The 13,895-nt window shown below is 42.1% G+C and overlaps 1 protein-coding gene across 1 annotated transcript in view; it reads right to left on the minus strand.

The window, feature by feature from the left end:
• GPC6 (glypican 6) overlaps window positions 1-13,895 on the minus strand; it is a 1,232,941-nt gene that overhangs the window by 20,639 nt on the left and 1,198,407 nt on the right. The gene's annotated exons all lie outside the window — the stretch shown is intronic.

A 13,895-nucleotide genomic window follows, 5' to 3' on the forward strand; every position in this document is an offset into this window, starting at 1 on the left:
AATGTTGGCAAAGGTGTGGAGAAATTGGAATCCTGTGCACTGCTCTTGGGAATGTGAAATGGTGTAGTTGCTGTAGGAAATAGTATAGCAGTTCCTCCAAAAATTAAAAACAGGGCTGGGTGCGGTGGCTCATGCCTATAATCCCAGCACTTTGGGAGGCTGAGGAGGGTGGATCACCTGAGGTCGGGAGTTCGAGACCAGCCTGACCAACATGGAGAAACCCCCGTCTCTACTAAAAATATCAAATTAAGCTGGGCCTGGTGGCACATGCCTATAATCCCAGGTCCTCAGGAGGCTGAGACAGGGGAATCGCTTGAAACTGGGAAGCGGAGGTTGTGGTGAGCCAAGATTGCGGCCATTGCACTCCAGCCTGGGCAACAAGAGCTAAACTCTGTTTCAAAAAAAAAAAAAAAAAAAAAGAATTATACCATACAATCCAGCAATCGCATATATATACACCCAAAGTACCAAGACCCAATGTTCATAGTACCATTATTATATGTATGAATAATAAATATATTATTATTACAGCTGCTACTTGGATTCATGACACCACCGGGCTAACCTTCCTTGCTAGTACCTTCTGAGACCTATTGGCTTTCAATCTTATTATTATATATATGAATAATAGTACTGTGAAGAGAAGTATACAGATATCTTTGGGATATCCGAAAGAATGAAAGGCAAGGACTTGAGCAGATATTTGTATACCTCTGTTCACAGTACCATTATTCATAATAACCAAAAGGTGACAGGTGTCCACTTATGGATGAATGCAGAAATAAAATGTGGTATACACATACAGTGGAAATATAATTCAACCTTAAAAAGGAAAAACATTCTGACATGTGATACCACATAGATGACCCTTGAGGACATTATAGTAAGTGAAATAAGACAGTCACAAAGGACAAATATTTTATGATTCCACTTATATGAGGTACCTGGAATAGGCAAGTTCGGAGAGACAGAAAACAGAATGGTGGTCAGCAGGGCCTGGGATAGAGGGGAGGGAATTTATGTTTAATGGGTACAGAGTTTCAGTTTATGAAGATAAAAAAGTTCTGTGGATGGATGGTGGTGATGGTTGCACAACCACGTGACTGCACTTAATGCCACAAAACTATCCATTGTACAATGGTTTATGTTTTTATGTTTGGTATATTTCACCACAATGTTAAAAATTCAAGTTTTAGTTATAACTGTACTAAAGTTCTTAATAAGAATTACTTTTTTTCTTTACAGTTTTCTTGGATGGAAAGTTGGATTATTCAACGCAAACTGTGACCTTCTGCTTTAAGTGTACTTATAAAATCTTGAAGACCGTTAAGCTAGGGTTGTCTGAGGCACTAGGGACTTCATGAGATCTGACGTTGAGATATGGTCCAGCACCTAAGGGCTATGTATGACTGGGTCACCTGTGATCTCTCTGGGACCCAGCAGTGTGACCATGGACAAGTCATTTAGCTACTTTATATAATTATTTGCTATGCAATTTTAATGTACTCTTATGAAAATTAAGTTAACATGGTTCCCCAAATTGCCAAATTAATTTCTTATGAGTGGCTGACAGTAGCAGAATCTGAAGTTTTAAAGCCTGAATTCATGTTCAGAAGAAGAATTTGCTGTGGCTCTTTTCCAGTTGGAGAATGTGAGGCAGGAAATGGTTTGGGGATACTTTTGGAGAACGCATAGCTCTTTGATTGCAGTAGTAAGCAGGAGTGAAATTCTTTGACTTGGCCTCTTAATTCATTGGCAGGAACTCCCCCAACCCATTCTTTCTTAGTAGATCTGCAGTTTGCAAAGTACAGAGCAGAAAGCAAAAAAAGACCCATGAGCCAGTTTTCAGGAATGACGAGTTGTGAACAAGCAACATGCTCCCTTCTTCCTATTTGCGGCCAGCTCTGCCTAACATTTTTTTTTTTTTTTTTTTTTTTCCCCATTTGCAAGAGGTTCACACAGCTTCCTCCCTGCCAGGACAGTCAGGAAGTCTTTATGGGGTCCTGTCTCTTCAAGCTTGTCTGAAGAAGGGAAGTGGGCATTTTAGAACACCTGGCTTGACAGTAGCCAGTTCTTTCCTAAGACAGAATTCCCACTGATATGGTTTGGATTTCTGTTCAAATCTCATGTCAAATTTTAATCTCCAGTGTTGGAGGTGGGTGATGGTGGAAGGTAATTGGATCATGGGGGTGGGTTTCTCCTTTGGTTCTGTTCTCATGATAGAGTTTTCACGAGGGCTGGCTGTTTAAAAGTGTATGGCTCCACCCCCTTCCCTCTCTTCCTCCTGCTCCAGCCATGTAAGACATGCCTGCTTTCCCTTTGCCTTCCAACATGGTTGTAAGTTTCCTAAGGGCTCCCCAGCCATGCTTCCTATACAGCCTGTGGAACCGTGAGCCAATTAAACCTCTTTTCTTTATAAGTTACTCAGTCTCAGTTATTTCTTTATAGCAGTGTGAGAATGAACGAATACACCCACTTTTCCAAGATGTGTTTGGCTTGGTATATATTGGATATTTTACAGTTCTTTAAAATGCAGCTAGAGTGCTTTGGGTCACACTCCACAATTAGGTTAAAACAATATTGTCCTCAAGACTGCCAAGTCACTATCTTTGACAGATTTGCCATCATCATGCATCATCCCATCTCCTTCCGTCTGTTTGGACTTACCCAGTCATGACTTGCTGTTTTTATTGGTTAGTCAATCCACACTCTGTGGTGAGTGACTGATCTATTTTTTAGATTTTTCTACTTTTCCTATTTCTTACAATTTACTGTGTTTACCTCCTGGCCTTGGGACGGATTTCCTTGGGGACACAATATTTCTGTCAAGATCAGGTGCCTTGAAAAACAGCAGAGGCTCCCTGCAAAAGTCATGTTTCCAATGGGTCCAATTAATTTTGTCCCTCAGCCAGCTCCTTGATAGCCTCCTCCCAGAAAGCATTTTAAAGAAAGGACACAGTGACAGCTCAACACTGCCTTACAAGGAGCAACATCGGAAAGCTGTTTCACCAGTTTTATGTGGGAGAGGGAGGAGTCTGGAAATGACTAACTCAAGACCTCTGAAGATTCTGAAATAATTTATGTCCTATCAGATAACAAGTGTGCCAGTGGGACTTGGCTCTCAGACCAGCTTTCATTTTTCCTACCCTGTCTCATTGTCTGCCATACTTTCCTTTTCTTTTTAATCCCTCTGGGTTTGGAAAAAGGGTCTGTGTGAAGGAAAACAATGCTACAGGAAGTTAGAGGTGATGCAGTTTAATACGGCTATGTTCTAAAAAAGAAAGAATCTGCCTCTTTATGAGCAAAAAGGTAAGGGCCTATTTGAACACCATTAGGGCTTTATTTTTTCTTTTGCTGCTGCTTGACAAAGTTCTAACCTGTATATGCTAACCATATAAAAGTTTTATTTCCTTCCAAGCCTATGCTTTCCTGCCTCCTATCTAATCATTCTTTTCTAGCTTCTGTACAGACAGCTCATTCTGGCCACCAACTGCCCAGAACGACCTTCTCAAGGATGACTGATGACTGCAAATGTTCTCCTAGGGTCTCGCAGTTCACCCCAGGAACTTTGGGAGGCCTAGATTTGTAACCTGCACCATGAGTCTTTAATTTTTTTCCCTTTGGCCTTCTAGATTATTATTGATTTTCCTCTGTAACTTACTAGCTTCCTTTCAGTTCCTATTTGTCTGAGTTGAGTCAGAATGTTGCTGTGTCTTCTCACATTTACCCCCTGAGAAGTTGCTTAGGTAAGTGAAAAATGGAAGAAGTAGAAGTTACACTTGCAAACTCACTTTCCTGCTGGCCACTGAAGACGACTAGGCTGTCTTTCTCAAGTGACAGACACTGCCATGAACTCTAAGAAAAATCCTTTGTTAGCTCTTGTGATAAGTAGGATGTGATTCTGAAAACAATGTCTGTGTGCCATCAAAATTCACATGTTGAAGCCCTAATCCCCAGTGTGATGGTACTGGGAGGTAGGGCCACTGGGAGGTAATTAGGGTTGAATGAGATCATGAGGGTAGATGATTTCTCATACTAGTGCCCTTATAAGAGAAAGGAACTAGGACTCTCTCTGTCTCTCTAAAGATACAGTAAGGAGGCTTACTGTTATTATTATTGTCTATAATAAGCCAGGAAGAGAACCCAATCTGCTGGCACGCTGATCTTGGACTTCCCAGCCTCTAGAATTATGAGAAATACATTTCTCTTGTTTAGGCTACTTTATCTATGGTATTTTTTGAGGTAAGACACTAATTGAATCAAATACTGACCAAGAATGCAAAATATTCATTCTTGCCACTCATCACAATGACACTATTAAAGACTAGAGGTTTGTGTGGATGATATCCTGTATTGTGAAGGCTTAAAATTTCTAACTTAAAATTCTCTCCTGATGCACATGTGAAGCCTATGCAATTCATTGTTGAGAAGACTTCAACCTTGTCCATAACCTGGCTATCATTTGTAGGTGATGTTACAGTTGAACCATGTGAACTCCTCGCTCATATTGCTGTTGTTATTTTTATTATAAGAAAAGCCCCATTAAAGGAAACATTAAGGGTATCAGTGAAGAAAAAAACTCCCAAAATTGCAACATGCTCCCTGAGGCTTGGGTGTGGACTGAAAAAGGTAATATCTTACATGTTAATAGGGACATCTAAAACACCAGATAAAACACATGGTTGCCAATTAAATGTGAATTTCAGGTAAACAATGAATCCTTTTTTTAAATATAAGTGTGTTCTATTTGTTGTCTGTTATCTTGATGTGCTAGATCTGGCAATCCTGCCTTCAAGCCTTGCTACTTCAAGTGTGGTCCCTGGACCAACAATAACTGCATCACCTAACAGCTTGTTAGAAATGCTGAATCTCACTCAGGTTCTACCCCAGACTTACTGTCTCAGCTTGGGGTTCTATGACAAAATCCTGCAGACTGGCAGTTTAAACAATGCACATTTATTTCTCACAATTCTTGGGATCATGGTGTTCAAGACCAAGGTGCTGGCATATCCTGTGTCTGATGAGGGCTCTCTTCCTGGTTTGCTGATGGCTGTCTTCTTGTTGTGTTCTCACATGGCAGAGAGAGAGAGACAGAGAGAGAACCTCTCTCATGTCTCCTCTTACAAGGGTAGTAATCCCATTAATGAGGGCTCCACCCTCAAGACCTAATTATCTCCCAAAGACCCCACCACCAAAGATGATTGCACAAGGGGTGAGGATTTCAACTATGAATTTTTGGGGGACAGAAACATTCAATCCATAGCACTTACTGAATCAGAATCTGCATTTCAATAAGATCTCCGAGAGTTTAGCCTGCACCCTAAAGTTTGAGAAGCACTGTTTCAGGACTACAAACTATTTTTATTGAGATTATCTCATTGATCTTCACATCGTCCCAGGAAGTTGGCAAGGAAAGAGGAAGCGGGGAAGACACTCCCTTAACCACTTTGTTTAACCCATTCTTGTTTTCAGAATGAAGATTTAAATGCTGATAGGGTCACTGTGATTGGGCACACCTGCAATTTCCTCCCATCAAAGGGTAGAGTCTCCTCTTACCCCACCTCCTGTTCCAGACCTGTTTAGCTACAGAGGCAGAGAGAGATCTGTCAGAGATGGGCGAGGGTGGAGTGACTTGGGGGAGCTGCGGGATGAAAGTGGATTCAAACCTTAGGGGAGCCACTGCTTACACACCCTTAACCACAGTCTCCCCACTGCAGATTGCACCCTGCAGACTGCCACAGCAGTCATCGCTCTGTGTATCCTGTTCTATTTGAAGTCATCATCAATTTCAACTGGTGCCATTACTTAATAACAGCTTTTTAAAAAATAAGATAATCACTGGAGTAAATGAAAATATCTACCGTAAGAGTCACTTTGATGTCAGAAACGTTAAAATTTGAAATAAGTATGTTTCTGAATCAAGGAAGTACAGTAGAGAGCTACGGAGCAAGGTTCAGAAAGTAATCAGGAAAAATAAGGGTGATGGAAGACAAGCCTGAGCAAACACTGAGATAGGACAAAAGGCTGCATGAGCGGGTACAAACAGAAAAATGTGGCCGAAGGAGTCTGATAGATAAAACAGAAAGACAGGAAGAAATGTCTAGTTTATTGGAGAACTATCGCACAGGCTTGAGTTTATAAACTTCAGGCATGACAATCTCTATCAGTTCTAATAAGCCTCTCTGCTTCATATCTATTAATACTTGATGGATTTTAAAAAAATTATTTCTTCTTATTTTTTATTTTTATTTTTTAGAGATAGAATCTCACTCTGTTGCTCAGGTTGGAGTACAGTGGCACAATAATAGCTTACTGCAACCTCAAATTCCTGGGCTCAAGTGATCCCCCTGCCTCAACCTCCTGAGTAGCTAAGATTATAGGCGCCTGCCACCATGCCCAGAGACAGGGTTATTTTCTGTAGAGATAGGGTCTCACTATGTTGCCCAGGCTAGTCTTTCTTTCTTTCTTTTTTTTTTTTTTTGAGACGGAGTCTTGCTCTCTCGCCCAGGCTGGAGTGCAGTGGCTTGATCTCGGCTCACTGCAAACTCCGCCTCCCAGGTTCATGCCATTCTCCTGCCTCAGCGCCCCCGAGTATCTGGGACTACAGGTGCCCACCACCACGCCCGGCTAATTTTTTGTATTTTTTTTTGGTAGAGTCGGGGTTTCACCATGTTAGCCAGGATGGTCTCGATCTCCTGACCTCGTGATTCACCCGCCTCGGTCTCCCAAAGTGCTAGGATTACAGGCTGCCCAAGCTAGTCTTAAACTCTTGAGCTCAAGTGATCCTCCTGCCTCAGCTTCTGAAAGTGTTGGGATTACAGGTGTGAGTCATTGTATCTGACCAGATTTTCTACAAATAAAGTTTCTAGTCTCTTTTATTTCGCATAGATTATAAGAGTAACTTTTCTTTCTTTTTCTTTTCTTTTCTTTTTTAACAACCATTCCTAAACAATTAAAAAGGCCTGTCGGGGGCGGAGCAAGATGGCCGAATAGGAACAGCTCCAGTCTCCAACTCCCAGCGCGAGCGACACAGAACACCGGTGATTTCTGCATTTTCAACTGAGGTACTGGGGTCATCTCACTGGGGAGTGCCGGACAATCGGTGCTGGTCAGCTGCTGCAGCCCGACCAGCGAGAGCTGAAGCAGGGCGAGGCATGGCCTCACCTGGGAAGCGCAAGGGAGAAGGGAATCCCTTTTCCTAGCCAGGGGAACTGAGACACACAACACCTGGAAAATAGGGTAACTCCCACCCCAATACTGCGCTTTAAGCAAACAGGCACACCAGGAGAATATATCCCACACCTGGCCGGGAGGGTCCCACGCCCACGGAGCCTCCCTCATTGCTAACACAGCAGTCTGCGGCGATCTAACCACACGGCAGCAGCGAGGCTGGGAGAGGGGCACCCGCCATTGCTGAGGCTTAAGTAGGTAAACAAAGCCGCTGGGAAGCTCAAACTGGGTGGAGCTCACAGCAGCTCAAGGAAACCTGCCTGTCTCTGTAGACTCCACCTCTGGGGACAGGGCACAGCTAAAAAACAACAGGGGAATCAGCAGAGGCCTGTGCAGACGCGAACGACTCTGTCTGACAGCTTTGAAGAGAGCAGTGGATCTCCTAACACGGAGGTTGAGATCTGAGAACGGACAGACTGCCTGCTCAAGTGGGTCCCTGACTCCTGAGTAGCCTAACTGGGAGACATCCCCCACTAGGGGCAGTCTGACACCCCACACCTCACAGGGTGGAGTACACCCCTGAGAGGAAGCTTCCAAAGGAAGAATCAGACAGGTACACTCGCTGTTCAGCAATATTCTATCTTCTGCAACCTCTGCCGCTGATACCCAGGCAAACAGGGTCTGGAGTGGACCTCAAGCAATCTCCAACAGACCTACAGCTGAGGGTCCTGACTGTCAGAAGGAAAACTATCAAACAGGAAGGACACCTATACCAAAACCCCATCAGTACGTCACCATCATCAAAGACCAGAGACAGATAAAACCACAAAGATGGGGAAAAAGCAGGGTAGAAAAGCTGGAAATTCAAAAAATAAGAGCACATCTCCCCCTGCAAAGGAGCGCAGCCCATCACCAGCAACGGATCAAAGCTGGTCAGAGAATGACTTTGACGAGATGAGAGAAGAAGGCTTCAGTCCATCAAACTTCTCAGAGCTAAAGGAGGAATTACGTACCCAGCGCAAAGAAACTACAAATCTTGAAAAAAGAGTGGAAGAATTGACAGCTAGACTAATTAATGCAGAGAAGGTCATAAACGAAATGACAGAGATGAAAACCATGACACGAGAAATACGTGACAAATGCACAAGCTTCAGTAACCGACTCGATCAACTGGAAGAAAGAGTATCAGCGATTGAGGATCAAATGAATGAAATGAAGCGAGAAGAGAAACCAAAAGAAAAAAGAAGAAAAAGAAATGAACAAAGCCTGCAAGAAGTATGGGATTATGTAAAAAGACCAAATCTACGTCTGATTGGGGTGCCTGAAAGTGAGGGGGAAAATGGAACCAAGTTGGAAAACACTCTTCAGGATATCATCCAGGAGAACTTCCCCAACCTAGTAGGGCAGGCCAACATTGAAATTCAGGAAATACAGAGAACGCCACAAAGATACTCCTCCAGAAGAGCAACTCCAAGACACATAATTGCCAGATTCACCAAAGTTGAAATGAAGGAAAAAATCTTAAGGGCAGCCAGAGAGAAAGGTCGGGTTACCATAAAGGGAAGCCCATCAGACTAACAGCAGATCTCTCGGCAGAAACTCTACAAGCCAGAAGAGAGTGGGGGCCAATATTCAACGTTCTTAAAGAACAGAATTTTCAACCCAGAATTTCATATCCAGCCAAACTAAGTTTCATAAGTGAAGGAGAAATAAAATCCTTTACAGATAAGCAAATGCTGAGAGATTTTGTCACCACCAGGCCTGCCTTCCAAGAGACCCTGAAGGAAGCCCTAAACATGGAAAGGAACAACCGGTACCAGCCATTGCAAAAACATGCCAAAATGTAAAGACCATCCAGGCTGGGAAGAAACTGCATCAACTAACGAGCAAAATAACCAGTTAATATCATAATGGCAGGGTCAAGTTCACACATAACAATATTAACCTTAAATTAAATGGACTAAATGATCCAATTAAAAGACACAGACTGGCAAACTGGATAAAGAGTCAAGACCCATCAGTCTGCTGTATTCAGGAGACCCATCTCACATGCAGAGACATACATAGGCTCAAAATAAAGGGATGGAGGAAGATCTACCAAGCAAATGGAGAACAAAAAAAAGCAGGGGTTGCAATCCTAGTCTCTGATAAAACAGACTTTAAACCATCAAAGATCAAAAGAGACAAAGAAGGCCATTACATAATGGTAAAGGGATCAATTCAACAGGAAGAGCTAACTCTCCTAAATATATATGCACCCAATACAGGAGCACCCAGATTCATAAAGCAAGTCCTTAGAGACTTACAAAGAGACTTAGACTCCCATACAATAATAATGGGAGACTTCAACACCCCACTGTCAACATTAGACAGATCAACGAGACAGAAAGTTAACAAGGATATCCAGGAATTGAACTCATCTCTGCACCAAGCGGACCTAATAGACATCTATAGAACTCTCCACCCCAAATCAACAGAATATACATTCTTCTCAGCACCACATCACACTTATTCCAAAATTGACCACATAATTGGAAGTAAAGCACTCCTCAGCAAATGTACAAGAACAGAAATTATAACAAACTGTCTCTCAGACCACAGTGCAAACAAACTAGAACTCAGGACTAAGAAACTCAATCCAAACCGCTCAACTACATGGAAACTGAACAACCTGCTCCTGAATGACTACTGGGTACATAACGAAATGAAGGCAGAAATAAAAATGTTCTTTGAAACCAATGAGAACAAAGATACAACATACCAGAATCTCTGGGACACATTTAAAGCAGTGTGTAGAGGGAAATTTATAGCACTAAATGCCCACAAGAGAAAGCTGGAAAGATCTAAAATGGACACTCTAACATCACAATTAAAAGAACTAGAGAGGCAAGAGCAAACACATTCAAAAGCTAGCAGAAGGCAAGAAATACCTAAGATCAGAGCAGAATTGAAGGAGACAGAGACCCAAAAAACCCTCCAAAAAATCAATGAATCCAGGAGTTGGGTTTTTGAAAAGATCAACAAAGTTGACAGACCGCTAGCAAGACTAATAAAGAAGAGAAGAGAGAAGAATCAAATAGACGCAATAAAAAATGATAAAGGGGATATCACCACCAACCCCACAGAAATACAAACTACCATCAGAGAATACTATAAACACCTCTATGCAAATAAACTAGAAAATCTAGAAGAAATGGATAATTTCCTGGACACTTACACTCTTCCAAGACTAAATCAGGAAGAAGTTGAATCCCTAAATAGACCAATAGCAGGCTCTGAAATTGAGGCAATAATTAATAGCCTACCAACCAAAAAAAGTCCAGAACCAGATGGATTCACAGCTGAATTCTACCAGAGGTACAAGGAGGAGCTGGTACCATTCCTTCTGAAACTATTCCAATCAATAGAAAAAGAGGGAATCCTCCCTAACTTATTTTATGAGGCCAACATCATCCTGATACCAAAGCCTGACAGAGACACAAGAAAAAAAGAGAATTTTAGACCAATATCCCTGATGAACATCGATGCAAAAATCCTCAATAAAATACTGGCAAACCGGATTCAGCAGCACATCAAAAAGCTTATCCACCATGATCAAGTGGGCTTCATCCCTGGGATGCAAGGCTGGTTCAACATTCGCAAATCAGTAAACGTAATCCAGCATATAAACAGAACCAAAGACAAGAACCACATGATTATCTCAATAGATGCAGAAAAGGCTTTTGACAAAATTCAACAGCCCTTCATGCTAAAAACACTCAATAAATTCGGTATTGATGGAACATACCTCAAAATAATAAGAGCTATTTATGACAAACCCACAGCTAATATCATACTGAATGGGCAAAAACTGGAAAAATTCCCTTTGAAAACTGGCACAAGACAGGGATGCCCTCTCTCACCACTCCTATTCAACATAGTGTTGGAAGTTCTGGCTAGGGCAATCAGGCAAGAGAAAGAAATCAAGGGTATCCAGTTAGGAAAAGAAGAAGTCAAATTGTCCCTGTTTGCAGATGACATGATTGTATAGTTAGAAAACCTCATCGTCTCAGCCCAAAATCTCCTTAAGCTGATAAGCAACTTCAGCAAAGTCTCAGGATACAAAATTAATGTGCAAAAATCACAAGCATTCTTATACACCAGTAACAGACAAACAGAGCCAAATCATGAATGAACTTCCATGCGCAATTGCTTCAAAGAGAATAAAATACCTAGGAATCCAACTTACAAGGGATGTCAAGGACCTCTTCAAGGAGAGCTACAAACCACTGCTCAGTGAAATCAAAGAGGACACAAACAAATGGAAGAACATACCATGCTCATGGATAGGAAGATTCAATATCGTGAAAATGGCCATACTGCCCAAGGTGATTTATAGATTCAATGCCATCCCCATCAAGCTACCAATGAGTTTCTTCACAGAACTGGAAAAAACTGCTTTAAAGTTCATATGGAACCAAAAAAGAGCCCACATTGCCAAGACAATCCTAAGTCAAAAGGACAAATCTGGAGGCATCACGCTACCTGACTTCAAACCATACTACAAGGCTACAGTAACCAAAACAGCATGATACTGGTACCAAAACAGAGATATAGACCAATGGAACAGAACAGAGTCCTCAGAAATAATACCACACATCTACAGCCATCTGATCTTTGACAAACCTGAGAGAAACAAGAAATGGGGAAAGGATTCCCTATTTAATAAATGGTGCTGGGAAAATTGGCTAGCCATAAGTAGAAAGCTGAAACTGGATCCTTTCCTTACCCCTTATACGAAAATTAATTCAAGATGGATTAGAGACTTAAATGTTAGACCTAATACCATAAAAACCCTAGAAGAAAATCCAGGTAGTACCATTCAGGACATAGGCATGGGCAAGGACTTCATGTCTAAAACACCAAAAGCAACGGCAGCAAAAGCCAAAATTGACAAATGGGATCTAATTAAACTAAAGAGCTTTTGCACAGCTGGGACTACAGGCATGTGCCACCACACCCGGCTAATTTTTGTATCTTTAGTAGAGACGGGGTTTCACTCTGTTGGCTAGGCTGGTCTTCAACTCCTGACCTCAGGTGATCCACCCGCGTTGTCCTCCCATTGTCATCTTGGAGCACTTAATCTATAGGGCCTTGCACAGAGCCTGGGACCCAGGGAGTACTTAATCATATTGCTGATGGCCTGGTGGACTGACTCAATGAATGCTGTAGAACCACTCAAGCTTTTATAGAGCTTAGGATCTGTCTCATTTGTTCTCCTAACTTGGAGAGGACAGTATTTAGCTGTTGTTTGTTTAAGAGGTAGAGTATTGCCATAAAAGAAATACTGGGCTAGGATTTGGGAGATTCCCAGCTTTCACCCTTGTTAGTTGGTTAACAGTGGACTAATTGTTTACCCTGTCTGGGTTCCTCATCTGCACAATGAGGAACTTGTCTGAACCATCCTGATCTCCTCCAGCTCTAACTTCAGTGGTCTTTATCTTCCCCATTCATATTCTTGGTGGTGTTTAGTCTCTTCCCCTAACCTCACCCATGGCCTTTCAAAAATATTTCCTTTTGTAAGAAATTGCCTATGGACTAGTATCAGCAACCTGTGTGACGATCTGTGGGAATAGCAGGTCAAAACACAGGCTTCATGTTAGCCAAGGCTTAAAGGTAAACACAGTTGGGAAACAGAGAAGCTCAAAAAACCAAGCATTTTATTCATTAGGCCATCTGGCCATCCTTCACAGTGTCTTTCTGTGCAGTCACCGGGAAAATACAAACTAGAAGCTGTTAATTCATAGCTGAATTTTCTGGCCAAAGGTCTCCTAGCTAAAAAGCCAGACACTGGCAAAATGCTAAGTATTTTTTAGTGGCATGTTGTTAATATCATAACTAATTTCTTTCTCATGATCTATGATTTGATATTGATATTTGGAGCATTTTGAAATGGTTAGAGCTCTTTTCGTAGGTATCTTGCTTTCACCTTGCTAAACTCTCCCTGATATGGTTAATAATAACATTAGCAATTGGTACGGTTTGGCTGTGTGTCCCCACCAATTCCCATCTTGAATTGGAATCCCCATAATCCCTACGTGTTGAGAACAGGACCTTGGATCATGGGAGTGGTTTCCCCCATGCTGTTCTCATGATAGTGAGTGAGTTCTCATGAGATTTGGTGCTTTTATAAGGGACTCTTCCCCCTTTACTTGCACTTCCCTCTCCTGCCACCGTGTGAGGAAGGTGCCTGCTTCCCCTTTGTCTTCTGCCATGATTGTAAGTTTCCTGAGGCCTCCCCAGCTATACGGAACTGTGGGTCAATCAAGCCTCTTTCCTTTATAAATTACCCAGTCTCAGGGAAGTTCTTTATAGCAGTATGAGAATGGACTAGTACAGCAATAGATGCTAAAAAATGCAACTCAGCAGCGTAAGAAACACCTAATATGCACCTCCCTTGCACCTCCTGCTTAACTTCTGCAGTTTCTTCTCAACATAGTAGCCATGCATTTTATATTAGTAGCCACAGATTATATTTATTTTTGTAGAGACAGGGTCTCACAGTGTTGCTCAGGCTGGTTTCAAACTCTTGGGCTAAAGCTATCTTCCCACCTCAGCCTCCCAAAGTGTTGGGATTACAGGCGTGAGCCACTGCTCCTGACCAACCACATACCTTCTTGTTTCCTTTTGATCACAGCTGCTTCATATGCTTGAAACTGCTCAATAAAGCCCCAGAACAGATTCCC

Source organism: Trachypithecus francoisi, unplaced genomic scaffold, assembly GCF_009764315.1.
Source record: "Trachypithecus francoisi isolate TF-2019V2 unplaced genomic scaffold, Tfra_2.0 Lachesis_group18, whole genome shotgun sequence".
In the NCBI taxonomy this organism is placed as follows: Eukaryota; Metazoa; Chordata; class Mammalia; order Primates; family Cercopithecidae; genus Trachypithecus; species Trachypithecus francoisi.